The sequence below is a fragment of the Aquarana catesbeiana genome, linkage group LG10, assembly GCF_042186555.1.
Source record: "Aquarana catesbeiana isolate 2022-GZ linkage group LG10, ASM4218655v1, whole genome shotgun sequence".
Classification (NCBI taxonomy): domain Eukaryota; kingdom Metazoa; phylum Chordata; class Amphibia; order Anura; family Ranidae; genus Aquarana; species Aquarana catesbeiana.
In genome coordinates this window covers 109,551,346-109,571,763 of record NC_133333.1, presented here as the reverse complement: position 1 = coordinate 109,571,763, position 20,418 = coordinate 109,551,346, and positions in this window count along the sequence as shown.

Genomic DNA, 20,418 nt, shown 5'->3' with positions numbered 1-20,418 from the left:
GAGTAATATACTACTTTCCTGCCAGCAATGGATGCCAGCTTAAAGCAACAGTAACATATGTAAATATATACTGTATGCTGACCAAAACAGCATGTACTCCACACTTTAAAGAACCGTGGCTTAGAATTACTGTCAGGTTTTAATGGCTAAAGCCAGCCATAGATGGCTTGAATCTCAGCCAGTTCAGAGGGATTGGCAGAGATTCGAACCATGTATGGGCAGGCTGATTGTACCCAGGTTAATTGATTGCTCAACATGGGTACAACCAGCCTGTCAAATTTTCCATGCGATTATTGCCAGTGGCTATAGCCACTGGCAATAATTACTGTGTTCTCCCAGCCGAGATGGCTCTCCCCGCCGGGAGAACACAAAAGCTCTGCAGGAGGCATCCCCACATCAACACTGATTGTGTTGATGGGGGAATCGAGCAATTTTCTTTCCAAAATCACACCATCTATGGCCAGCTTATGTCCCTTTTAGAAGATTTTCCCAAAGGGATTATTTTAAATCTCCTTAATGGAGACAGTGGCTGTAGCAAACAGCTGAAAAGGTTCAACCAAACATATTTAGCAGCTAAATACACAGTAGAAATACATTGTTGGATCTGTTTAACTTTGGAAAGGTTTGTATTTATCTGTATCCAGCCCTGAGATTTAGGCAACCCTGAAATTATGAAATACAATTTGATCTGATCCCTGCCCCCTCTTGTGATTGCACAGTGAAAGTGCATTAAAAGACTGATTGGCTCCTAGTATTGCTCCTTGCTCTTCCAATCTGAGTGCTATAGTTTAGGAAGTACGGAAGCTGATATCAAGTCATATTCATGTACTTACACTGGTTCCATTATAAGGTGGAATAGGATGTTAACAAATACAAACACACACATACCTATTCAATTACGTATTTTGTATGTAATATCTGCTTGGGTTTGGCCTTATAGACAAAGTGATTGAGACTGAGTAACTTACAGGAACTCATACCAGCTCACCAATTCTTTCTCATGTACCACCATTCCTAGCATGTGTCATTTGCCACATTTCCATTCTCAATATGATCCAGAAATTATTTTCTTAGGTTTTTTGGACTTGTGAAGATGACCCTTACTACCCTAATACTGCTGAAATGTGTTGTGATATTAACAGAGGTGAAAGCCTTCATTTAGAATGTCAAACCCTTACTTGAAATAACATAGACATTCCTCCTGTAGATTCACAAAGTAAGGCAGGCCATAGAGTATAAAGTATTCAATTTTCTTTCCTTCCACCATGGGTGGAAGGAAAGAAAATTGTTCGATTCCTCCATCAGCACAATCAGTGTTGAAGGGGGGGAATCCTTCCTGGAGCCCTATTGTGTTCTGTTGTGACCCTTACTTGAAATAACATAGACATTCCTCCTGTAGATTCACAAAGTAAGGCAGGCCATAGAGTATTCAATTTTCTTTTCTTCCACCATAGGTGGAAGGAAAGAAAATTGTTCGATTCCTCCATCAGTACAGTCACTGTTGATGGGGGGAATCCCTCCTGGAGCCCTATTGTGTTCTGCTAGCCAGGAACGTGGGGGGCCTTTCCTGCTAGCAGAACACAATGATTAGTGTTGCCGGCTATAGCCAGCGTAACTAATCATTCAGGAAAAAAATGACAGATTCGATAAAACAACTTATATACAACCAGGGTGCCCATACATGGATCGAAATTCCTGTTGAAATGGTCGAATTTCGATCCATATATGGCCAGCTTAAGTGCTAATAGTAAGGCCTAAGGACATGATTGAAAATTTCAAATTGTAATTACTTAGTTCCCAACTGTCCTTCATTTGGAACCAGGTCCCTCTGCTCCTCGTTTCTGTTCAGCTGTCCCTCTTTTTTGTCTTATGTAATCACCTTTATAAAATATACAGTATGTCATTTAACAATTACAAAGTTAATTTGCACTAAACGTTTCATCTAGTTCCTAAACATTCCATTTGTTATTTGGAAAAGCCAGTATAAGGCTATGTTCACACTGATCCGACACAGAAGTCGCAGGACTTTCAATCTGACTTTGCCTTGTGATTTCAGGTCCGACTTCCATGCGACTTCAACGAATGGGATCCGATTTTGATCCGGCTTTGCGATTATTGTAACCTGTACTTTGACCAATCAAAACAATTTCTTTGGCTCTGGTATGGATGAAACCTCACAACAATTTTTTTTTTTTTTTAAATGGTGTGGGGTCCCCCTCAAATCCATACTAGGACCTTTGGGTCTGGTTTGAATCTTAAGGGGGAACCCCACACCAATTTTCTTTTAAAAATGGCATGGGGGTCCCCCTCCCAAGACCATACCAGACCGAAGGTGTGGATTTGGAGGGTAAACCCCATGCCAAAAAAAACAGCATAGGGCCTCCCAAAATCCATACCAGACCCTTATCCGAGCATGCAGCCCAGCAGGTCAGAAAAGGGGGGGGCGAGTGAGCGCCCCCCCTCCTGAACCATGCCAGGCCGACATGGGGGGGTGGTTGCTTTGTCCCCAAGCAAGGGCTTCTTCCCCACAACCCTGGCCAAAATATAAGAAAGGGTCCCCTGGATCCCACCCCCCCATGTGAATGAGCATGGGGTACATTGTACCTCTAACCATTCACCAAAAAAAAAGCAGTGTAGTGTTACAAAATACAAGAGATGGTTTTTGACAAGTCATTAATTACAAATGAAAAATGTCCCCGTAGTAGCTCCAATGTCAATCACAAGATCTTCTTCCTCCGCCACCGACCCGCTGAAATTAAAAGAATAACGCTCCTCCTTCAGTGCTGGCTCCCACAGTTCTGTGAGTATCTGACAGTTCCTATATATAAAAGGGGGCGGGGTCTCAGGGTGACGTCACCACATGGCCACTATATAAGAACTGTCAGACACTGGCGCTCACAGAATGGCAAGAGCCAGCATCCGAGGAGGAGCGTTTTTTTTTTTCCAGCGGGGCGGCGGCGGAGGAAGAAGACATCGGTGGAGGAACTGGAGAAAGAAGACATTGGTGGAGAAAACAGATAAAGAAGACATTGTGCTTGGATACTGGTCTGGTGTGGATTTTGAGGGGGACCCCATGCCATTTTAGTTTTGGTGTGGAGTCCCCCCTCAAGATCCATATCAGACTCAAAGGGCCTAGTATGGATTTGGGGGGACCCAACATCGTTTTTTTTAGTGGGGTTTTACATTGCTTACATTGCATACACTTCATCTCAGAGAACAAGTTGCATGCCACAAGTCCGATCAGTAAAGTTGATGATCCAACTTGAATGAGACTTCCATGAGACTTCCATTCAAATCAGTGGGCTGAAACCATGACCAAAGTAGTGCAGGAACCTTTTTCAAAGTCGGAACAACACAAGTCAGACCAGTTAAGACGGCTCTCATGGGGAATCATTGATTTTAACATGTCATGTGACTTGTGCTCTCGAAGTTGAAGCACATGTTAAACCTGTGTGAACCGGCCCTTAGACCCCTTTCACACTAAGGGCGGTTTTCAGGCGCTTTAGCGCTGGAAATAGCCTCTGCTAAGCGCCTGAAAACCGCCTCCCATTCATTCCAGTATGACTTTTCACACTCGTGCGGTGCGCTTGCAGAACGTTCAGAAACGTCCTGCACGCAGCATCTTTGGAGCAGATTGGGAGCGCTGTATTTAGTGCTCCCAAAACGCCCTGCTCATTGGAATGAATTTTAGGGGTGCTTTAGCGCTGTTTAAGCAGCGGTTTTGCGCCACATTTCGGCCGCTAGTGGGCCACTTTTAACCCCCAAAAAAGGGTTAAAAACACCCGTTTTCAGGCGCTTTGCGACCACCGCAAAACGGGAGTTTTTAGCGCTAATGGCCAGCACTTTCAATGTGAATGGGGTCTTAAGGAAAAATAGTCAGCTAATGTTAATTACTAGTTCTTTTAAGCTCAAGTTAGAGGTTCAATGTCTATTCTTTTACCATAGACCCCTTAAGCCTGTGTTATTATCTGTTTGTTTACTTACACCTTGTTGAATTGACTTGCCATAATATATTCAATTCGATTGCCACCAAGCTGTTTGTGGCCTTATTCCTGCGCATTCTTATAGTGTGGTAGCTTGCTAACCCTTAAGTCCACAGGTGTAAACAGCTTGTAGTCTGAAACCCACTGTGTCAATGGGGACCGAATTGTTCATTATAGAACAGAGGATCCATCATCACCAGCAGCTCTTGCGGGGTAAGCGCTACAGTTAAATTAATGTTTCATGGTCTGAAGATGAGTTTGGTGGTTTATATCCTCTGCCTATATCAGCCTTTCTCAACCTTTTTAACAATGGAAAACTTTTGAAATAACTTTCAGGTCTCAGGGAACCTCTGTTAATAAATATTATAAGTACAGTACTTCTCACGATACATTAGCATAAACAGTAAGGTTAGATAGACGAATAAGTAAAATAATAAGGAATGCGATGTGTAAGCAGGGCCCCAATTCACCATCAGCAATGACCATGCTGGCCAAGGGCCCTTCCCACTATCCCCCTGCTCAGGAACAAAATAGTGTATACACACATCTGTAAGATGGAGAAACTCTGCCATCTTTGGTCACTCACAGTCTCCAGGACTGAGGCCCATCTATTGAAATAAGGAATGTCCACACATTCAGCCTTTTAACATTTTTTAATTCAATCTTGGTTTATTGAGAAAAGAAGAATGTACAGTAGACAGTTATGTCGTTCAATAACATAAAAATAGAAATAGACATCATTACAATACCGGTAACATATCGTCTCATGGTTTAAACAATCTGTGAGCTTCAATTGATTTAGTTTGGTATATAAGCCTGTATAGCTATATCGTCTAACCTGACTTATTAAGGGTAGGCGAGCACCTCTATCCACTCAACGAGTGACGTCCACCTATTACAAACAAGCTAGGGCTTTTGTTGCTGTGCTAAACGCGTTTTCTCTGAGGGGGAAGCTCTGTGTGTGCCACACTATCGGTCTGATGAGACTAGAGATTATGATTCAGGTGATCGTGTAGCACTGCAACATATAAAGGGAAAGGAAAAAAAAAGAGTGGGGGTAGAGGGGACAAGAAAGTAAGGAATATAGATATTAAGAGAAAGACATTCCACTCTGGTTACACAGTTGCGTTGGTGGAGTCCTCTGTAGCCCATGGAATAAATTCTGCTGAGTAACGAAACATAGACCACGAGGTCCAGGTCTTGGAGAATTGCTCCTCCTTACCCATTTCCTGCGACAACATTCGTTCCAAGCTATTGATTTGGTCCACTTGGAGCATAGATAGCAGAACTACCTCAGGAGAGGGTGTAACTGAGGTCGCCATGAGTCTGCAGTACAAGTTGAGGATCTTTTGCCAGAACCTCCGTACAGGGGAGGATTCCCACCAAATGTGGAGTAAGGTTCCCTTGGATGACAAACAACGCCAGCAGGTATCCGGGAGCGCCGGGTTTATCCAGTGCAAAGTCGAGGGGCATCTGTACCAACGGGTCACCAACTTGAATCCTTTTTCTTCCTCTTTGGAGGCTAAGGATATTTTGTCAAAATGAAGCACTTTTGCAAATTTCCAGGTGAAATGGAGTGACCCAAATCTTCCTTCCAGGCCTGTGTGTATGGGGGGAGGTCAGGATTATAGAACATATGTATGAGAGAGTATAGTTGGGAGACCACATGCGTAGGGGGGTCAGTCTGGAGTAGCATGCTCTCCAAGTCTGTTAAGTCAGTAAGTATATCAGGCAAGGATGGGAAGGTTCGAATAAAGGATATCACCTGTTTCCTCTGCAGCCAGTGCATCGAAGTATGGGAAGATGGGCCGGAGGGAACATCTTGAATCAGAGAAGAAGCTGAACGCAGGACTTGGGCAAGTCATCTGTGGTCCTCCTTACATCAAGGGCCAAAAACTCACTCCCTGTAGGGCCGGTGGAAAAGTTGGAGTTCCAAACAGTGGAGTCATGGGTCCTTTCAGAGGAGATACTGTCTTGGAGGAATTCATTCGGGTCCAAATTTGTATGGTTTGTCAGGTGAGGTCGCACAGGGGTATCCCCCCTTTCAGGAATTTTGTAGGCATCAATGGTAGGGCACGGAGATCTATTGAACTGAGATGGCTCTCTATTTGTACCCATAATTTGTTTGAGGAATGAAGGAGCCAGTTAAGTATACGTGTGAGTACTGCTGCTCTATAGTATATAGAGGCATCTGGAGCTCCAGCTCCCCCACGAATCTTGGGGAGCGATAGAGTCTCATAGCGTATCCGAGGACAAGTCCCCCCCAGATAAAGGAGGAGAACAGTTGGCGGAGCTTCTTAAAGAACCAGGAGGGTATTGAAATGGGAATTGTCTGGAACAAATAGAGAAACCAAGGGAAGACGTCCATTTTTAGAGCATTCACCTTGCCTAGCCATGATAGGTGTTTATTTGTGTAGTTTGATAGATCTGTCTTGGTTCTAATCAGAAGGGGAGCATAGTTCAGAGAGAACAATTGGAACCTTTCTGTGGGTATTTGGATTCCAAGTTAACGGATGGAAGTGGAACCTGTTTTAAAGGGAAATTTAATGGAGACTTGGCGGAGGGCCTCCTGGGACAAAGAGATGTTCAGGATTTATGACTTAGTATGATTCACTTTGAAATTGCTCAGCTTCCCAAACCTTGTGAATTCCAGCATAATATGTGGTAAAGATAGATGGGGTTGGGTTACAAACATTAACAGGTCATCCGCAAAGAGAGACAGTTTGGAATGAGTAGGTCCTATCGATACACCCGAGATGTTAGGGTTATTGCGCAAGGCAATTGCCAGGTGTTCCATGACAAGGACATAGAGAAGGGGAGATAGAGGACAGCCTTGTTGTGTCCCTTCATGGATGGAAAATGTAGGTGATAATGAGCCATTTACCCGAATTCTAGCAGAAGGAGAGGAGTAAAGGGACATGATTTGGGATAGCATTTTGGGGCCCAGACCTATCTGTTTCAGAGACATCTGGAGGAATTGCCAGTCAACCCGGCCAAATGCCTTTTCCGCATCGACCGTCAAAAGGCATAGAGGGACATCATGGGTGCGTGCATAATCGGTAAGAAGCAGGGTTTTCAGGGTGTTATCCCTTGCCTCGCAACCACTTACAAAACCCACCTGGTCCAGGTATATGAGGTGGGGGAGCAGCGGCTGTAATCTAGCGGCTAAAATTTTGGCATATATTTTCAAGTCCACTCCAATTAATGAACTTCCGATAGGGGGTTGAACACCTTAGCCAAGAAGGGGGTCAGTAGAGGAGTAAATGTCTTGTAAAATTTAGGGGTGAACCCGTCGGGCCCTGGGCTTTTACCGGACGGGGTGGCCGCTATCACCCCTAAGACCTCGTCTGCTGTAATTACCTGCTCCAGCTCTTCTACACTATCGCCATCCAATGTAGGGAGCTCCGTTTCCTCAATATAAAACTGTCTAGCAGTCTCAGGGGTAAGGGTGTGGCTAGAGGAGACGCTGGGCGATAGTGTTTAGTAGAAATCTTGGAATGTTTGTGATATCTTGGAGGGCACACTGAGCATTTCTCCAGAAGGGGCCCAAATCTGGGGTATAAATGTGGAAGATGTGTTTGGGTGAAGGGGGTGAGCCAACGGTCTACCGCATTTATCTTGGAATCGGTACTGATGTAATTCAAGTCTGCCTCATACAAGTCCTTGAGTTGGGATCAAGCCCTTGAGACCTCTGTAAGAGTCACCACCTTTGGGGCTCGTTTGTGTTGGGTCTCAAGGTCTCAAAGCTTTTGCATTGCTGAGGTTATTGCGGCTGAGCGAACCTTCTTCAAGCAGGTCTCCATCTGAATAGAGATTCCTTACAGGACAGCTTTAAGTGCCTCCCATTGTAAGGGTAGCGAGGTAGTGTCCGATGCATGATCTATTAAGAAATTAGAAATGGTTTCTGAAACCTTGTGGGAACAGTCTGAGTTTGTGAGAAGCGAATCATTCAGCCTCCACGTCCACTCCCTCACCGGGGTGGAAGGAATCGTTAGTGTCAGATAGATAGGTGAGTGGTCAGACCATTGAGTCTATCTCGCATTCAGGTGACCAATCCAAACAGTTGTGGCCAAGAAAAAAATAGTCAATACGACTATAAGAGTGATGGACCTGTGAGAAGTGGGTATAGTTGCAATTTTTGGGAACAGAACCCCCCAAATGTCGATTAGACATAGATCATACATAGCCCGTTTGAATGCCCTTAGCTTAGTAAAGGATATGGATGAGCAAGAGGTCGATGAGTCTAATGCCCCGTACATATGGTCGGATTTTACGATGGAAAATGTCCGATCGGAGCGTGTCGTCGGACATTCCGACCGTGTATGGGATCCATTGGACATTTTCCATCGGATTTTCCGACACACAAAGTTTGAGAGCAGGCTATAAAATTTTCTGACAACAAAATCCGATCGCGTGAATTCCGACCGTGTGTGGCCAGTTCCGGCGCACAAAGTGCCACGCATGCTCAGAAGAAATTCCAAGACGGAACAGCTCGGTCTGGTAAAATTAGCGTTCGCAATGGATACAGCACTTTTGTCACGCTGCAATGTAAAAAATGGTTTAATACAGTGCACTCTCTTCTTCTTTATAATTTGAGAAGAATTAAGTAGTTTTGCTGCTCATAGTCACACAGACTTCTCACAAACTTCTTTCTTTATTATTTATTGTGATTCCATCAATATTTTATGATTTGTCACAACTGACCAAATTTTTTATGGTTGGTTTTTAAATATTTCTTTTTTTTTGGTCAAGGCATTTTTTTTTTGTGTGTTTTTTTATTTTTTCCAAGGCTGATGGTTTTTTTTGTTTTTTTTGTGTTTTACTCCATAATATTTTTGTGTGTGTTTTGTGTGTCAAGTTACCACAACACCATTGATATCTTGTATTATTTAATCTCAAGGAGGTTGCTTGGTGTTGGTGTCTCTTGTTAATTTCACATTGTATTTTTGAAATGTACCTGCCTCCTCACAAACAAACTGTCCTTTTTGAAGGAAAACACACATAGGCAAGTATAATTGAAACAAAAATTCCTTTATTAAGGGCTCACAACTAAACAAAGAGGGAGGCAAGGCTGGAGAAACAGCAGAAATTGGTGAAGCCTTGGACCCCCAGGGCGGACATCAACTATTTTCAAGCAAAATTGGTGGCCTGAGGAGTCCTTATCTAAGGGAATGCAGTCTGGTCCAGAAGTCCCAGAGATCCAGAAAGCAGCAGATGACATCTGTGTCCCCAGGCTGTGGTTATACAAGAGACTGCATCTTTGGCCAGACCAGACTGATCCCAGGGTCATCACTCTCTGGTCTTCCTTGCACGCTTCCTTCCACGCTGTGGCTCTGGTGATGGAGTTGTGGCAGGAGGAGGAGGAGGAGGATGTTCCAACTCAATCACGTCGGTATTGGTTATGATTTCGCCACTCACCCCCTTAGTTAGGACTTTATAAAGAAGTTTCTCACACATGAGGCATTGACCCTCCTGCATGCCCTTCAGTTTGGTGGCAGCCATGCAGGCAAAGGCCTCTTCAGGAGTGGGTAAGCCTCTGAGGGACGCAGAAGCCTCCTGAATGAGCCTGAGCGCTGAATCTTGCATGTGAGTCTCCTTCCTGGGTCTTTTGTATGGAAGGCAGAGGGGCGGAACCTGCGATTCTGTCAGGCTGCGACTGGTCCCAGGCTTCTCCTGGCTGCCACTTAGCCCCGCCTCCTCCTGGCTGCCACTTAGCCTCGCCTCCTCCTGGCTGCCACATTCCACAGCCTCCTCCTGTGTGCCACATTCCACAGCCTCCTCCTGGCTGAGGTCTTCCTGTGTATGAAAAAGGGACATAGTTTTAATTTTTAATTCATCAATCACACACAATTTTCATCTCATGACTATTGCAAATTGAATGTTAACAAATATAACAGACTATCATTCCGAGCCCAGCATTTTTAATTCTTGTCCGAATTTTTGGTGCCCACTACTGTCTATTGATATGTAAAACACTTTCTTAAATCAGCAATTAGTGATCAATAATAACATATAGTAAACATTATTTATTTATTGACCAGAAATCTGTAGAAGAATGCTATACCTGACTCCATCTGGGCTCCTCCACTTCTTCCTGGCTGGAAGTCCCAGGTTGTACATCTGAAGCCTCAGCTGGAGTGGAAGGAAGAGTGGAAGGAAGAGTGGAGAAGGATTCCAGTGTGGTCTGACAGAAATCGCAGTCTCTCATAGTACCACAGCCTGGGGACATAAACATCATCTGCTGCAGCTCCAGATCTCTGAGAATCTGTGACCTTCTTGCGCTCCCTAAGATAAGTGCTCCTCAGGCCACCAATTTTGGTTTTTAAATAGGGGATGGTTGCTGTGGGGACCACCGGCGTCACCAACTCCAGCAGTTTCTCCAGCGCTGCCTGCCTCTTTTGTTTATTATTGTAATGTGGATGTCTCACCTGCCACAGACAGGGCAGCTCCCTGTATTTGTCTATGAACAGGGGGAGGAAATTGTGGTCATTGAAGCCATCCATTTTCTCTGCAAGACACAACACAAGACAAACACTAATGTCAGGCGAAACTCTCCTAATCTTGTTACAATATAGGCCTCAATTTAGAAGCAGTATACGCCCAAGTTTAGATCTTACCTTCGTTTTCACGATCAGCGCCTCCGATACTCCTTCCTCCGCTCACAGATCGTACGTACTACGCACGCGTGTTACGCTTTATACACACTGCGCATGCGTGTAACTCCGCCCGCCCCTGACGTTCTTTCTAGTCTATTCCCCGCCCCTTCTCGTTCTGCGCAGTGGGGAAGAGCACATGGCTGAGTCAGAGCAGGTGCGTGCTAATTACAGCAACAAGGAGAAGGAGGAGGAAAGCCTGCTGTGTTCCTATTCTTTATGTTTATTACGTTCGTGCTGCTCCGTGTGCTTTTATTAACTGTTATCCAGTTTCAAAAGGCAACTTTCATGTTCATGGTCACATTATTCGTTTGTATCAAACATAGTTCGTTTGGCCATATGCATTTGCCAGCATTTTTTAGGGCCTACTTGTGTGAAAAGAATTGGGTTGTGTAGATGGGTTTGTTACTAGAATGAAATGCAAACTAGAATCTGTGTAAGGAGAGGACACTCAGCAGCAGTTTTCACATCTGGACGCTGGAGCACTAGTGTGGGACACAAGAACACCCTTTTTATTAGGGGGGTCACACAGGTGCTCCAGTGTATACTATAGGGGTGTCTCCATCGGTGAAGCTTGTACAAGACAGGTAAGTATTCAAGCTTGACAAAGGACAAGAAAAATGCCACATCTTGGAACTCTGCCAAAACAGACAATTGTACCCCACTCCCAAACAATGTTTCATATTCCTATTTCTGCCATCAAATATCTGTGTGCTAAGTATACCTATTTTTTTTTTTACATAGGGGAGAAAAGACTCGGAGGACACCCCTCATCCGACGAGACCAGAGACCCCCCACCTCTGGAAGAAGGGGAAATCCACCGAAGGCCAGCAGAGCAGGAGGAGGAAGACGTGGTGGAACTAGTCACCACAACAGGTGAGTGTCTGCAACCACAGGCTCAGGTAAGAGATGGATGCCGCCATATTTATAATAAATGGTGTTTTTTTGTTTCTATCTTTTTAGGGGATCGTGATGTTGTGGATCCAGATCCTTTCACCAGTGAAAGTGCCCAGATCCTGAACGGGGAGATCATGGGGTGTAATAGGGACTTGGAAAACATCGTGAAAAGCATCAATGATGTTCAGCAAAAAATGAAGAACATCATTGATGTTTTAGGGAGAGTTTAAAACCCCTCAAAATGCCTTGGGTTTTTGTTGTGCCAAATTTTTTTGTATTTTTTATGTCAATTTGTAGTAAAGCCAAATTTGGCACACAGTGTGTCAACATGTGCTATCTGCCATCACGGGAGATCAATGGACGCGTTTTGGGGGTGCAACCCCTTCCTCAATAATAAAGTAGCTGTGAGGAAGGGGTTGCACCCCCAAAACACGTCCCTTGATCCCCCGTGATGCCAGCTAGCACATGTTGACATTGGGTTGGGAAATTTGTGTGCATCTTCCAAATTTGGCTTTTCCTGGGGTGACTTCACCCCATCTGAACGCAATATCAAACACAGTTTGTAAATACTCATGTCTGACATTGTCTTCAAGTTCTATCAAATGTGAACTTTGTAAGTTCTAAAATTGTGTATTTCTTGTTGGTTTTACACATGCCTGTTTTATCTTAAATGGGCATTTCTACTTTTTCTAATGTGACCCCAAAAATTGTTAAACAACAAACATGTTGGTTTGTTTTAAAAATCTTTTGGAAATGCACATGTGATTGTTCTGTTATTAAAAAGATTCTTAATCAAGATTCTGTGGATGATTGTCTCAACGCTCCAACACTTTTGTGGTGCTCTAATTGGTGTTTTCTGTGACAATGGGGGTTATTTCTTAAGGGAAAATACACTTTGCACTACAAGTGCAGTTTCAGTGCAGTTTCAAGTGCACTTGTAGTGCAAAGTGCCTTTGCCTTTAGTAAATAACACCCAGCAGTGCTTTGTAATGTTACACAATCACGCCATTTTCAGGAATCACCACATTTCTGTCAGGGTCAGCTCCAAAAAACATAAGCAGTAAAAAAGTCACCAAAGATTTGAGTTATTTTTTTATTTTCAAAAGGTTTTACACATTGTCTGGCATATTTATAGCCCCCCTACCCGCAAAAAATTCAAGGTATCTTAGCCGGACATCACGGGCACTCAGGGGGGGCAAGCCAGGACGGCCACTTTCAAGCGCCGTCAGGGTTGATTCATGTTGAATTCCGGCCTCAGGCCCAACTGAGCCAGCATAGTTGGCAGAATGTTGCCGTAAAAAGTTGTGTAGAGCACAGCACGCAAGGATGATGTGATTCAGTTTGTACTCTGCCATATGTATGGGTGTAAGAAATAGGCGGAACCGGCTGGCCATGATTCCAAACGTGTTCTCCACCACTCTTCTGGCTCTGGCCAGCCGGTAATTAAAAACCCTCTGGTCTGGGGTGAGGGCCCTCATAGGGAATGGCCGCATAAGATGGTCCCCCAGGGCAAAAGCTTCATCCGCAATGAAGACGAATGGGAGTCCTTCCACATTGTCTTCTGGAGGTGGCAAGTCCAAGCTGCCATTCTGGAGACGCCTGCAGAACTCGATCTGGTCGATGACTCCACCATCAGACATCTGCCCATTCTTCCCCACGTCCACATACAGAAATTCATAAGTAGCCGACACCACCGCCAACATCACAATACTATTGAACCCCTTATAATTATAATAAGAGAAAAAAAAAAAAAAGAGAGGAAAAACTGCACCCTGGGCTGAGCGGTGTCATCGCGTCACCTCCCTCTGTCGTTGTCACTCCAGCAGGACGGGCGGCCTGTGACTATCCGGCCGGTGTCACAGACTGTCCTTTCATCAGAGGACGAATTGTTTTTCTATATGTGAGTGTTTATTACATTTTTTCAATAAATACCATTGGATTTTACACTATGGGAGTCTTCTTCTGTTTTCCCCACATGATGTTAACATTCCATTGAGGGCCGGGCTTTATCTTCCCCTGGGGATCCATTTGCACTACAGCTTCTGAGGTTCCATTCCGGTTCCATCCTGATTCCTGGGTTGCCCGAAGCAACAAGACTACAATGCCCAGTTAGATCCTCTGTAACGGGGGGTCATGGGGTTCCGGTAAGCGGCCAGGCACTTCATCTATGGTGGTGGACCCACACATCTGGGATTTCATTCAATTAATTAATTTTTTTTGCACATTACTGCACTTTTTTTGGGCTTCTTGTATATGGACTTTTATATTGAATTTTTGTACATGGACTTTTTTTATATATAATTTTTATAATTCATTTTTTATTTCTTACTTAAGGGGAGGTTGTTTTCATTTATCAACCTATTTTGGTGTTGTCACATTATATTATATGTTCACATAAGGTTTATCTTTGCACTTTTGTAATCATACATGTGCTAGTTTTTTTGTTTTAGCGCGAGTCAATTTCTTTTCCCATTATAATTATAATAGTACGATCCCGAGTTGGGTAGTGGGACGATGTGGACGTGTTTCCCATCAATTGCCCCTCCGCAGTTAGGAAAGTCCCACCGCTGGGAAAAGTGGGAGGCCACAGTGTGCCATTCCTGTGGCGTGGAAGGAAACTGTGGAGTCAAAACCAAAAAAAAATTAGTCTTTGTGCACATAAACAGGGAAAGCAGATTAGACACAAACATTGTTGGCCAACATCAAGATAACATTTATTATAGGAAATTAATAGAAACCAAAGTATAAGGTCCAACTATCAGATTCCCCCTCCCCCCCTCTCCTGGGCCATTTCTAACATTATGAGGTGGGGGAACTCTGGGACAGGTAACCCTCTCCACTTCATTGAGAGATGAATGCCTAAATAATGGGTATTACTTTGAACAGCCCCTCCTTAGTTACACTATTGGCAGCCCACTGGACAGGTAAGAAGTGTCATAATACAAAGATATAAATACACACTGTACACATTTGAGCACATTTGGACATTCTGCTATTACCTATCAAGATAATAATAGTATACAAAAACTTGAAACAGTACCATTTGAAAGTATTCAGGGAGGCCCTTGCACTACATGCTTTGGGGAATTCATCCATAAATCTGACCACAAAAGAGATGGGTATAGTGTCTATGGGTTTGGCAAAGTCAGCAGATAGATGATTGAGGATAGATAGAGGATTGGTATCAGCTGACTTAGCAGTTGGGGGGAGGGAGGGTTCCAAATGATTTGGGGACCCCCAAAAAAAGCTTCTGGCACTCTGCCTGAATTTTAAGCACCAATCACATTTCTAAACATTTTAGGGGGTGTTTGGGGTAAAGCACTACTATGGAGCTGATAAAATACATTGTTAAGTGACTACATGAGGTGAATATAGGGCAGGAGACCATGCTGGGGAGGTAAGGGAAGGCAAATATGTATGAAGGACAACAAAAATAATTACATAAAAATCCAGCATGCATGCGAACAAAGGGGACATTCACAGCATATTACAATCATGGTAATTAGGGAATGAGGAAAGAAAAACAATATATTATCAAACATTAAATACAATAAAATGTGATATTAAAGGATAAAAATCTTACCTTAATATACTCCTTCTGCAGGACCTGGATGATGGCAGAACAGGTCTCTGGGCTAATGATCCCCAGAGCCTGGGGGGAGATGCCTGTCGAGAACTTCAAGTCCTGCAGACTTCTCCCCATCGCCAAGTACCACAGGCTGGCGACGAGCCTCTGTTCCGGAGTGATGGCTTGCCTCATGCTGGTATCCTGCCTGCTGATATAGGGGGACAGCAAAGCCAACAAACGGTGAAAAACGGGGTCTGTCATCCGGAGAAAGTTCCTGAAATCATCAGGATTATTCTCACGGATCTCACGGAGCAAAGGCATGTGACAGAACTGGTCACGCTGAAGCAACCAATTCTTGGTCCATGAACTCCTCCCCACCCTGTTCATGGACTGGACTTGTGTCAAGGTCAGGACCCCAACACCAAGCCCCCGCACAGCACGAACTCTACGAGGAGTACGTATACGCAACATGGCTAGAAAACGGTCGGCTGCTCAGAACGAAGTAACAGAACGCACTGAAGAACAGCAAGGCCTCTGAAGAGCAACTTGAAAAACAGTAACGAACGAACAAGAACACAAGGACAAGTCAATGGTACTCGCTGCACGCACTGAAGAGCAGATACAAACCCACAAGCACAAACTGAACAGCAGAAAACGATCTGAAAACCACGAGTCTGAAAAAGCGCGAATCGTCTCTCACCAAACTTTTACTAACACGAGATTAGCAAAAGGAGCCCAAAGGGTGCCGCGCTTGGTTCTGAACTGGCCTTTTCTAGTCTCGTCGTACATGGTGTACGTCACCGCGTTCTTGGCGATCGGAAATTCTGACAACTTTGTGCGACCGTGTGTACGCAAAACAAGTTTGAGCCAACATCCGTCTGAAAAAATCCAAGGATTTTGTTGTCGGAATGTCTGATCAATGTCCGACCGTGTGTACGGGGCATAAGAGTGGATCCAGGGGGGGCGTTAAAATCCCCGCCTACGATTAGTTTACCTTCTGCAAATTCCAACAAGATCCTCATGTACCGCAGAGCAGACAATATTTGATTAGTGTTTGGTAGGTAAAGGTTGACAATAGTGAATTTCGTGCCCCATAAGGAGAACTTTATGAACACATACCTTCCCTGGGGGTCCGAGAGCTGGTCTATCAGGTCAATCGTAAGCGTTTTGTGAAAGGCAATAGAAACACCTTTGGTTTTCTGAGAGGGGTTTGTACTGTGGAACCATCTGTTAAAGTACCCGTTGGAGCAGGAAGAGGTGGAGTTCGTGTGGAAATGAGTTTCCTGTAACAGTAACACATTGACCTGTTGTTTCTGCACTTGGTAGAGGATTTGCCCTTTCTTGGATGCAATATTGAGGCCATTTACATTGTAGGAGCAAGATTTCAGGCGAGGACAAGATAGTACTGTGTGGGCCATAGTGGAATGAGAAAAAGAGAGTCAGATTATAGACAGCAGAGGGAGGAAGGGGGGGGGGGGGTACTTGTAAGGTGGCAAAAATATACCAGAACAAAACTAGGTAGGGGAGACACTTAAATAAGGAGTCTAACAAATCTACGGGGTCCACGAAAACGGGACACCACATGAAAAATCACATATGAAGGCACAGTTCGTGCCAGGCCTATTAAGGGTGGAAGGTCGAGGTGGAGAATCTGAGCCGTGACCCCAGTAGCATAACAGGCATATGTAGTTTAACTGAGGCACATCAGTGTAACAAAACATTTAAACGGCAGAACACACTGCAGATCGTCTGTGAAGGAGGGTGGCGGTCTGTGTGGGCAAATGTCTCCGCACGAGCCCGCCCTCAATCCCTTATAGAGGAGACATCAATCCGTGAAATAACATCATGGGGGGGAGTAAACATTTTCAACATATGCTATCCTTAGACCCCAACAGGGGCCCCGGAAACAAATCTGTGTAGTAATACTGAAATCAGTAACAATGACATTTTAAGGTGAGACTAAGCGGTGTATGAGAAACCGTATACAGAGGGCTAGACGTGTCCACGTGGATAATGGCAAGAGACCGTGGATCCAGCCAGTCCATCTGTCTGCCCCTCTACCCGTATCCAGGCGGGATACCTCCGCTAAACATGTAAAGATTAGGCCAGTGCGGTAAAATATATTAGAAGCTCAACAATTGCATATCTAAATCAAACATCGGAAATTTGCAGTCCCTTAGCCTCTCCCGAACCCCAGCTAGGTACAGCACACTAGCAAAGGGCAGGGAGAAGGCCCGCCAATATTTTGCACCAGCTATCCTGAGACATTGGGGTACGGAGCAGGTCATTTTGTCTCCCAGCGTAACATATCCGGCTGAAATCCGGTGGAACAAAGGTGGAAAAATGTAAAAAGAAAAGAAAACCCCCCCAAAAATTCTGTAGGGGGGTGGGGGTTCCAAACATCGACCTGACCAGGAGACAAGAGATGAGCAGTGTACTGGGATGGTGCTAGTCATATGGGGAGCATTGAAATGGCTTCACGCAACGTCTTAGAGGTACCTTAATCTTCTGGGAAGGTAGGATGATGTGGTCTAGGGTCAATAGAATGTGATCCATACCTCGGGTTCCTGCGTTGTTGTGGCAGAGGGTCACGTGTTTTTACCCTGGTGTGGTCATCCGACGGGTCCAGCCAGTTCAGTACATCAGTTGGGTCTTGTGCCAGAAAGCTGAAAAAGGCTGGGAGTTGATTCAGGTCGGAGAGGATAAATTTATGCACAGCCCTGGTCACCTTAATACTGAAGGGGTGTCCCCACGTGTAAGTTGCTCCGACTTAACGTATCTGGTCTAGTAGTGGGTGGACCATGCAGCGCATGTGGAGAGTGTTGCGAGAGAGGTCTGGGTATCAAAGTCCATGGGTCCCAAACACCATGCCTTGAGCATAATTTCTTCTTTAAGGGTGTAATAATGAACCCTGCAGAGGACATTGCGTGGGCGGTCCTTATGTTCTCTCCTCCGCCTCCCACTCTGTGCACCCGGTCTAGTTCAATGGGGGATGAAGCCTCTCTTCTCAGCACTATGTTGAGGATGGCAGTGACAGAAGGTTTTATGTCTGTACCCGCCGTGGCCTCCGGTATGCCTTGTAGCCGTATATTATTGCTGCGGCTCCTATTTTCTCCATCTTCTATGCGCAATTGATGTTATTGTGTACGGTGCAGGTGCTCCCTGGAGGCCCGCTCGAGGGATGTGATGCGGGCTGCATGGTCAGATTGATTGTCAGTTAGGGCAGACACTGCGGTCTTATTAGTTGAGACCTGCTGTTAGAGGGCCTGGAGGTCTTTTTGGAGGTTTCCATTTTGATCGCCCAGGACTCCATCTCCGCTCGGAAGGCTGCCGGAGAGGTCGAGGCCTTTAGATCTAGGCAATCCAACTGAACCTTGAGGGGCCATATCCCCAGGGCCTGTGTCCAGAAGCGGGGCAGCAGGGGTCCCAGACCTGGACGCCACAGCTGGTAGGGTCATTTCGCTGCTGTCTGTTGCCGGCTGAGCGGGGGGAGGAGGCTTGCCCTTCCCCGGGTTTTGAGCGGGCGCCATCTTGTCTTTGGGAGTGCAGGGATCAGACTGAGATGTGCTGAGCAGGTATCGTTGCATTGTGCCCTGTTGCAGATCCATGGACTCAGTAGTTCGAGTACTGTGTGCGGACATGTTTTTCAAAGATGTGCGATGACTGAAGGATAGCCTGTCAGCTACGGGCAGTCACGGAGCTCAGCAGCTCATTGCTTTAGCCATAAATGGTCGGTCACGCTCCTCTGCAAAGTTGTACGGATGGGGACCACAGGTGGGCGCCAAACCCTGCTGGGCTACTCTTGTGGCTGTGCAGGGAGTGATCCAGGTTCATAGGGGTTAGGAGACCAGGAGCGTATGTGGATACTGCAGCTTGGGTGGAGCAAGATGGCTGCCACTCATGGTCGGGGCAGTGGTCACAGTCCATGTACTGATGGGGGTAGATGCTTGCTAGTATCTCCGTCGAGGGCCACAATCTGCCAGGCCAGGGTGCCCCCAGGGGTGGGTGAGGCAGACATTAGGCCCAGAGGAGACAGGGGGCTGTCGGGGTATAGCAAAATGGCCGCCACACTCAGTCTCTGGGGCCAGGGCCGTGGCTGAACTTTGAGCACAGATGGGGGTGAATGTTCACTTAATATCCCTGTTGGGGGTCTCGATTGGCCAGGCCAGGGTGCTCCTGGGGGTGGCTGGGGTTCGGATTTGGGCCCAGGAGGGACAGAGAGGCCGCCGGGTGTAGCAAGATGGCCGCAGTCACTTACCAGGTCTCACTGGCATGCCTCCTAGAGCGGCCCGGGGGGGGGATCGCGGGCCGCAGGTAGCAGGCTGGATGTCCACAGTTGTAGTGCAGGAGGAGATCCGGTCTCAGGGCAGGTGTAAAAGCCGGAGGCAGCGCCGGCACAGCATCCGGGGGAGCAAAATGGCCGCCATTCCCCATGAGTAGGCCGGAGCCACGGCCTTTCCTCTCAGGCAGCCGGAGCTCCGCGATCGCCGCAATCTCGATCCCAGACAGCGCCCTCCCAGTCTGTGGGATTCCCTGGGGCTCTGGTGGGGTCAGCACCGGTCCGTGGGGGAGTACAGCTCCAGGTGTCTTTGCCTGGAGGAGCTCACCCCAGGCAAAGACACCTGGAGCTGTAATCACCCCAGATCTCCATTCAGCCACGACCCTCCTTTTAACATTTTTTACTGTAGAAGAAGAATATGGAACAGTTCTTTAACAATACAACCTTCACATTCACCCTTTTAGTGTTGACATCCATAGCCCTGCACAGTACAAGTCCAGTATTAAAATCAGATGGTTTCCCAACAGTTCCATAGTCCTCACTGTAGATCCCCCATAAGTGGGCCAATCCTGAAGGGTTCTCTTCCTAAGGCTACAAGTTTACGTATCCATATTATAAGAGTAGCCTTTTCTCCTCACCCTCTGTCCCAGGTTTTTCCAGCTCAAGAATATAAAGGACAGACTAGCCCCACCCACTATGTCCACCCAGGGGAAGGGTTTCCCAAAAAAGGGTACAAGTGTACTTCAAGTGTACTTCGCATATTTGACACCCAGGTCTGTTTTATATGTTTATTTCTGTAATCATAATTATATGAATAATTTTAAACACAAGCAGTAAAAATAGTGTTTCCTCACATTGGTGACCATTAGAGAAATGCCTGCTTGTATTGATGGACAATGAAAAGGTGCCTAATTACAATAGAGGCAAATGGAAAAGTGCCCCCTACAGTGCTATCTTAAAATTTTAGTCAGCAGAAAGAATGCCCCTTTATAGCTAAAAAGATCATTGGTGTCAGAGGATGCTTATATAAAAGGCAGA